This window comes from Rhipicephalus microplus, chromosome 8, assembly GCF_043290135.1.
Source record: "Rhipicephalus microplus isolate Deutch F79 chromosome 8, USDA_Rmic, whole genome shotgun sequence".
Classification (NCBI taxonomy): domain Eukaryota; kingdom Metazoa; phylum Arthropoda; class Arachnida; order Ixodida; family Ixodidae; genus Rhipicephalus; species Rhipicephalus microplus.
This window is the reverse complement of record NC_134707.1, coordinates 65,240,959-65,250,309: the sequence shown is the minus strand read 5'-3', so window position 1 is coordinate 65,250,309 and position 9,351 is coordinate 65,240,959.

The window sequence follows — 9,351 nt, the reverse complement described above, 5'->3', positions numbered from 1 at the left end:
TTCTGTGATCATTTTAACTATGTGCAATGAATTGGTATTATAATAAGACTAATGTAAAAATAAAAACAACATAAAAAGAGCAAACGAAAAAAAAATCAAGTTGAGCAATTTTGAGATTTGAGGTGTTATGTTTACCACTCAGCTGCGTTTACTTCACTCTGCCCTTGAGAGTAATAAATATTTTTTTTTATTGAAGATCACAAAGGTATACGCTTGGTTGCCTGAATATAATCGCAAACGGCATTGAAAGCATCCCTGTGGCAATGTCCCAAAGCTGAGGCGCCAAAGCTTAGCGCCGTTTCCGCCGTCAATCTAAGGCCTATTTTCCGAAATGGCATAACTAGTAACTTTTTTCTAAGTGTCTCGTAGCGGCGACAATACAAAAAATAATCATCTAGTGATTCAGTTTCTCCGCAGAATGCGCAGAGGGGTGATGTTGTCTGACCAGCTCTGTGTAGATACAGGTTTGGGGGGGGGGGGGGGGACATGACATCGAAATTTAGTAATTAAGACTTCGAGCTTTCTGGACTGACTCCAGTGGGGTTGCCATGGAAACATGAGGTGGTTATAGTCTGTCCATGTAATTACTTTTTCTATCGTATCAGTGGAGATTGCTGATTTTCGATATCTTATAGCCGTGATATATTCTACATCTGGCAGTATGGACAAAACTGGCCCATCAAGTGCGGCTCGTGCTAAGGAATCGGCCAATTCATTTAATCTTAATCCACAGTGACCCGGAACCCATAGTAATCTCAGGAGTCTCAACTGCGGCGGTACTAATGTTTTGAATGTGCTTAGAATTCGAGAGTTCTCTGAAGCTGTCAGAGCTGCACAAACTGAAAGAGAATCCGTCATTATTATTGCATTGTTTTGATTTGATGGAAGTTTTCGAAGAGCTAAAATAATCGCCAAGAGCTCCGCTTCAAAAACTGGAGCAAAATCAGACAGTCTCACTGAAAAGAACCAGTCAAGCAAATCAGAGGCAATGCCTACACCTGCCTTTTGATTATTTACGGAAGCATCTGTGGCTATTATATTTTTAGTTTTTGCATGCTCCAATTAATCTAATAATATGTTATTTAAAAATTTGAGGGATTGTAATTTGGCGTTTTGGGGGAATATATCATCATACTCAATAATAACATGACAATTCGAGTCATTAGTCTCAATTACATTTCTAATGTTCACATTTATACTTTGTAGATTTTTTTGTACAAACATTATCTGAGGTGTGCGAAACCGTGGCCAATGAGCAAGAAAGAAGGCGTCTGGGTTTGCGATAAAAGCATATTGAGATCTTCTTGCCGGTAAGCTATAAAATTTTAAAAATGCTTGTACGGTCAAAATTCGAAATCGACAAAGTAGTGTAGGCAGGCGCGCTTCCTGGTACAGTACGTTGATAGCCACAAATCTAGGGTGTCCCAGACACATTCAAAGTGCTTCTCGCTCCAAGAGAACTAGAGGTTTCGTTTTATAAGCAGGGCCACCCGAGAATAATATGCAGCCGAATTCCATGATGGGGCGCATGTACATCTTGTACAACGTTATCAAGGTGTGCCTCCGTAACCCATATTTCCGGTTACTTAGCTTGTGTAGTAAGCCTGAAGCCCGCTGTGCTTTGGTAGTTATATACTCTATGTGTGGACTCCAGCTAAGTTTGTCATTATAAATGATTCCCAAATATTTTATAGAGTCTACTTGCTGGATGGGTTCCTGTTTATATAGAATTGAAGTTGAAATTGGTTCTGCAAGCGGTAACGCCATGAGCGCGCTTTTGTTGACATTTAACGATAACGAAATCGACTGCAACCAAATTTCTAACATGTTAATATATCTTTGTAATTTAAGTTGTAATGAGTAAATACCACAGTCAGCAGCAAAGAGTGCGATGTCATCAGCATAAATGTAGACAGTAACTTCTTGATCTGTTGGAATTGTGCTCATTAAAGCATTAAATAATATTGGAGATAAGACTGCTCCTTGGGGAACTCCGCGCGTTTGTTTAAATCTAGATGAGGAACATCCATCCTTGACGCAGTAGAATTCTCTTGATTTTAAGAATTCTGCCACCCACTCAATAAAATATTGTGGGAAGTTCAATCCCTCTAGCGTATTTAACAATATGAAGTGCTCCACACTGTCATACGCCTTGGCTATGTCAAGCGTTACTAAAGCAGCGTAGTGCCTTCTTTTACGCGCGAGCTGTATTCGGCTCTCTAAATCAGCATGGGCACACCAAATTAAGAAATCACTACGAAAGCCGATTTGGTTCGGTTTTATTACTAAATTGTCTGCCATCCAGATACTTACTCGGCTATGTAGGAGCCTCTCTACTAGTTTGACCATGTTAGATGTTAGAGAGATTGGTCTGATATTATCGACTGTTAATCCTCCACCCGGATTTTTTAATATAGGAATCACCTTTGCTATCCTCCAATCCTGCGGCACCCATGAGTTTTTTAAGGAGTAGTTAATAACATTGGCGACGTCTCGAGGCGATAAATTGAACAGAATTTTAATCATGGGTACTGTGATTCCATCTGGGCCAGGAGATGCACAGGGTAAATGTTTAATCACGTTGGATACTTCAGTCTGTGTCACTTCTTCAAAGTCAGACTTTGTCGTAGACTTGTGCCAGTTGTTTGGCACTACTGAAGTGAATCTGCTTTCCAGACCTTTACTGATTGCCTCTAAGGTAGTGGTCATTTCTTGTGCCGACAGATTATCACAAGCTACATTAACTGGTGATGGCAAGATTTTCCGAGCTCTCATATATCGGAACAGTGCTTTCATATGTTTAGGCTTCGACAGGTATTCATAATGTCTTCTGTCATAATCTTGTTTAGCCTGAGTTACCGTTCTTTTAAAGCCCGCAGCAATGAATTTATAATCGGCCCAGTTTTGTGGGGATTGATTATGTAAGAGCTGCTTCCACGCTGCCTGACGTCGTCGGTGCTCTCTTGTACATTCATCATTCCACCAACGGCTATATACTCTTTTTGTGGATTCCACAGTAAATTCGGCTCTTTTGTAGGATCGTTTAATGACTGCGTTTATTTTCAGTGCTTTTTTATCGTCGCTCTCTTCCGAGTGAAAAGCCAGTGCTGACTTCAGGTCATTCCTAAATTTAGTGTAATTTACAAATACTCTTACATTTGAACAAGATGGAATTATCGGACAAGAAATTTCAAAACTTATCGGTAAGTGGTCACTGTTGGTGCCACAGTCCAGCGCTTTCCAAGAAGAAGTAGTAATGGCTGAACTGACAAAACTTAAATCTAAGGCCGACCTGGAGTGATTACGAATAAATGTGGGGGTTCTGACGTTGAGGCACGTCAGGTCATTGGCCATTGTCCACTCCCACAAGCGTTTCCCACTAAGATCAGTTCTAAAACCCCAACTCGTGTGGTGGGAATTAAAGTCTCCAACTAAAACTTTGTCTTTGCACCACGATTTTGTAGCTAGATCCAAACTTCGTGTGTCTTGAACTCCATCCGGAAAATACATATTAACTAAAGTGAAAGGAGTGCAGTTGGGCAGTGTAATGTCTACTGCCAAATTTTCGCATTCTGGCGACATATGTTTGTATGAGCATTTGACTTTCATACTAATTCTATTACTAATAAAGAGAGCTAGACCCCCACCTCTCGATGGACGGTCTAATCGAAAAGATTGGAAGTTATTTAAATGGAACAAATTATGTACAGATAGCCATGTCTCTTGTAATGCTATAATATTAGGAGCGAATTTAGAAGTCAAGTATACCAAATCCGTACATGCAGAATGGATTGATCGGCAATTCCAATGGAGAATCTTAAGAGACCCTATGGTTTCGAAAGAGCTGCTTCCGCTATAGCTTTCTCTAGAATGCTTTCTTTCAAGAAATCCTTCTTTGAAAGGCTCTCCTTTTCTTTCAGATACTTTTTGTTCTTTGTTTGTTTCGGTGAGTTAGTTTTCCTTGACACAGGGGATCTAGATCTCTTCAGGGACCTAGGGTCCAAATCCATGTCATCGGAATCTATTGTATATGCAGCTTTGGCCTCACTTACACTCTGTATATCTACTGCAGAGGGTGCTGTAGACGGAGAATACGATGGTGCGGTTTCAAATTCCTCATTTTGGCTGTGGACGCTTATTGCAGAGGCTCCTGCGGGCTGATAATACGATGGCGCAGTTTCAGATTCACCGTCAGCTATTGGTCGTGAACTCTCAACATGTTGGGATACTAGGCCTGACTCTCCCGCTGTACCAAATATGCGAGTCATCTGGTTAGCCAAAATTTGAGATAGAGAATCGCAAAGGTTAGAAGTCAGTCGTTCCATGGCTTTTTCTAGAGCCTTTTCTGTGGCCTCCGCTATATTCAGGAAAATCGACCCATTTATTTCCGAGAGATGTCGTGCTGCAACACTGGCGTACCCCTGAGTTCTAGTCTGTATTTCCGCTAGGGCTTCTCGTCGAGAACAGCGCCTACGCCCTATAATTTCAAGAATTTGCATTTCTCGAGCCTTTGCAGAACAATCAGGATTATCTGCACAGTGTTGTTCGTTGCAGAGACAACATTTCTCTTCTTTAGCTTTGCAGTAATTTGTTTCGTGGTTGTCACCACACACTCGGCATCTGAGTTCTGACCTGCATCCTTTAATAGTGTGACCGTATCGCCAGCACTTCGTACACTGGAGTGGTCGCGGTGATAGCGGTTCCACTCTGTATATTAGTGGCCATGCCTTGATTTCGCTTGGGAGATTCGCTCCAGCAAAGGTTACTATTACCGACTCAGTCGGCGTCTTCTGCTTCTCTACTAGTCGTGCACACCTATAAACGGAAATAGCACCAGTCACGGCAAACATCTCTAATACCTCAGACGGGGTCAAGTTAACATCGACACCGCGAACAATACCTTTCACACATGCCAGATGCGGGGGAATAAAGGCGCTCACCGGATTGGTCACGAAACTCGAGCACTTCAATAGGTCTTGGACACAGAGCTGATCAGATGAAAAACATAGAATACCACCTCTGCCGAACTGGCGGACCTCTGTGATGCTGTGAAAGTGAGACATCAGAGCTCTAAGCTCCGCCTGGATCACTTTCGGATTCTTCATCCGAATGAAGCCGTCATTGCTAGGGACGAGGGCCACAGGAACTGCGGGAATGCCGTTGCGTAGAAACTGATCCACTGGTATTTCCTGTGGCGGAAGTGAAGCAGACCAGGGGCAAGCCCCTGGTCCAGGTGAAGAAAACTGCATCTAAGTGAACTTTCTAGCGCTAAAAGCGCTTACTTAGCTGTAAAAGCACTATAGGAACACCTAATAAAGACAAGGAAACCACAGCCACTACACAAACTTAGGCCAAAACCCCAGAGCAAGCACGACCAGCTACTTGCGTGTTCGAGCGTCTCGTCTTCGTCCAGCTTCTCACCAGCTAAGCCAGTTTGCTTCTTTTTTTTTAATAGAAAGTAGGCGTGACGCTGAAAATCAATGTACTACCACTTCACTGGTCCTCCCCACTACACGACTACTCACCCGTGGCCGCATGTTCGCTTCCTTAGATTTTAACCCAGAGGATCGAAATTTTCAGAATACTCATCTAGGCTGTCTCTCATAATATGTCGAGTTTTTGGAAAGTTAAACGTCACCAATTACTGCCACTTCAGTAAAATCAGCGGGTGCCTAAACAGAATGAAAGGCAATGTGTTAGTTGAAATTGACTTGACACTGAGTGAATTTCTCAGCATGTCGCGGAATCCATTCTCCGTTACGCCGATGCTGCTGTAACTTTTGCACAAATGTAGAGCTTCAAATAGCTGTATACGTTTTCAAGCACCAGGAACTTATTCTTGAATGTTGGTGTAAACGCCACGAGTTTTTGGTCGCTGGGTAGACTTATAGGTGGCAGCACCGTCGTTCTATTGGTAAATGTCACCCCCAGTGATGTGTTAAAAAGGACGAGCGGTCATCTTTTTATCGTCCTTTTACGCCCTGTAACTGCTGAATATGTTTAAGTTTCCACGGAGAAGCTCTCTTCAGCTCCGCAATACCGCACGTATTGCAGAAAGCTCAAGATAAGCTCTCATTCCCATCGCAGCGTCGCAGAATATAGTGGCTTGTCAGGTGCCGGATCTTCAAGGCTCTTTCTCATGGTGAGCAGCAAGCATTTCGACCAAGGTGTGTCTAAGCGTTCGCTTACCGCACGTATTGCACAACGCCGGAGATAAGCTCTTATACCCAACCTAGCAACGCAGAATATCGTGGCTCGTCATGGGCCTGAACGGCAAGCCTCTTTCTTATTGTGAGCAGCAAGCATTCTCACAAAGGTGTATCAAAGCGTTCGCTTACGATGAGAGATAGTGGTCAGAGATATAGGGTAAGTTTTTCAGTTTCGGTCTGCAATCTGCGGATTCGTGCTTGTTACACGTCTAGTAGCTTCGCCACGTACGCCAGCACCATTTCAGTCCGCGAACGATTGCGGCTTGTCAACCAGATCTACCAGTCATGATTTGCTTCTGTTTGTACGCGCTTCGGCAACTGAATGAAGTTGATCTGCAAGCATAGAAACCTTTCTACATCGTTCATGTGCCGTATTTGCTGTGAATGCAGGTTTTCGTCACCCTGGCTGTGAGTAATCTTTGAGCGAGCGTCACCGAGCCTTATGCAGTCATTCGCACGTTTTAAATCGTGTTTGCTTAGCTGAAAAGTTTTCTTGGTGTCACGAATAATATGAGTTCCCGAACTTATACAGCTTGAGCTCGAATTTATGAAGCGCCAAAAATGTTGCTCCGTGAGCTATAAATGAACAGATCGTGTAGGCGCTGAATGAACATGCGCAGGCGAAATTATCACCACTTCTCTTGTATACATACTCATTTTCTGAAGGTTCTCAGGGGATTTTTCAAAAATATTTGAGACCTTATATGCTGCCAAAGTTAGTTCTTGTGGTGTGTGTTTCATTAACAATTGCACCACAATTATTTGCACAATAGAACACAATTATTAGCGATACGTGCTGTGATACACCATATACGAACAAGTTGCTCAAGCATTGAGTACGTCAACTCTGCTATTATTTTCTTGTCATCCAACTTCAGGTAGACTTCTTTTGGGTCTAAGCCCGGGAAACTTGATCATCAATGCAGCTGCTGACCCCCGCCAGTCGCCGGGTCGAATGGTGTCCACGGCACCTGCATTTTAAATGGAGGCGAAAATGTTTGAGGCTTGAGCGCTTATAATTAGGTGCACATTTAAGAACCCCAAGCGGTTCAGATTCCAGCAGCCCTCCAATACAGAGTTTCCAATAATCATATCGTGGTTTATGGTAGAAATTATTATTAGAGCACGATTGCGACATGAACGGGGTCTTCTGAACAGCAGACAGAAGAGACGTGTTGGAATTCAGTGGTGGGGCTTGCCGAGACAACTTAGTAACCACCGATGGTACACGTGACGCAGTCGTCAACCTGAATCCGAATTACACTCAAAAGAAAGAGCACTGTGACACAGAATCAGAAGTGTACGCCTCAAAACACGTTTATTAGAAGCAGCCGTGCATTGTTCTGACGCATCAACTAATGACCTTTCACATTGCTACTCAAAAAAAAAGATATTTACTTGAGGAATTTCTATTGCGACAAACTGAAGAGAGGTGGGGCACATAGGAATACGTCTTTTAGCGCCACTAACTGAGAAGGGATGAAGCATTCGGCATTTTCGAGTAAATTTCCTTGCTTAAGGAATACTGGTGTCAAGCCTGAAAGAGGGCATGCATTAAAGGGTGTTCCCACTCTACTAAACTCGTCTGAAAGCTGTATCAGAATGCAGCTTATGCCGAAATGCCTATATCCTTCTTGTTCCCTACGTGCCTAGTTTCAGTTCCCTACGGCATTTAGGAAAGGATGTTCCACCTCCACCAACTTCGTGTGCTGTTTTTTCGGATAACTGTTGGCATTTTTCATTTTCGGTATGCTGGTAGCGAGTATAGCGGAACGGGCCCGATTTTTGCGGCGCGCACCAACTCGTAATGAACCGTGAACGCCTTACACAACGGAATAAAATTGGACGCCGACAAGCTGATCCCCGAGGGGGTTCGCAACCTAAATCAAACAATAAGTTAACTCCATGCCTACGACGCCACCCTCCTACAATGGAACGTGAATTCTCGCACATCCAACACAACAAGCATTGCTGCTGACGCGGCGATGGGCCACCGGCATCCGCACTTTAGGGCTTGTTCATTTCACCGCTTGGTGCCAACTCTGTTTGATATCGAGGTTAACAGCTAGTTTTAGATAGATAGATTTGTGGGGTTTAACGTCCCAAAACCACCATTAGAAACAGCTAGTTTTTCTTACATTTCTAATTCAGTGAAGTTCACATAACATACCGCCCATGCGAAAAATTTCGTGGAGCAATTGTGGAGTTGTGACTGCTCTCGCACTTATGAAGCTTGGCGGTGACTCACAGAAGCTGACCCAAGGGCTATGTGCTGATCGTCCAACGTGTTTTTGTTTGTTTGCATGTTTGTTTGTTTTTTTGTTTTTTTTTTGGCCCTGCAGCTTTGGGTATAGTTTATGCTATGATCATGAATGTTGCCAAACAAACAGGCCGTAAAAATGAAACTATACTGCGCTCAAGTCGTTAGCCTTCCTTCGATCGCCGGTTTCTGGTTGAGTGGAATTTAAAACGATCAATTTTTTTTTGTTACTTCAACACGCTTACATAAAAACTGGCCTAACAGCTTTTGGAGGGGAAAAATCGATTGTGTGACATTGGGACACTTGTCCTTGCGCGCGTGAACGAAAACGGGTAAGCTGATACATATACCCAAGTTTATAAAAACAAAAACTAAGGATCGACTTGCCAGAGATTTTACTTCACTCAATCGACAGTCATCATCATCAGCCGGACTACGCCCACTACAGGATAAAGGCCTCTGCCACGGTCCGCGTATCAACCAAACGGTCTTTTGCTTTCCTTTGCCACGTTGCACCTGAGAACATGTTATTTTAATCGGCTCACTTAACTTTCTTTCTCCCCTTCGTGTGTTTGCCTTCCTTTGCAATCGAGTCAGTCACGCTTAATGACCAGTGGTTATCCCGTCTACGCACTATTGCGCAGCCCATGTCCAGTTTTTGTTCTTCATTTCAACTATTCCGGCTCTTATTAAAAAAAAGATTGTAAGACATGTTATACAACGATCGCGTAATATTGGTATCTCCGATATATTCATGTGGTTTTGGTAGTGGGATAATCAGAGAACGGTGGAAGTGCGTCAGACTGACTGGCCGATGTTTCGATAGTAGGACCTATCTTTTTCAAAGGTGCCATGTGTCATCCTTGGCGTGTTAATTTTAAG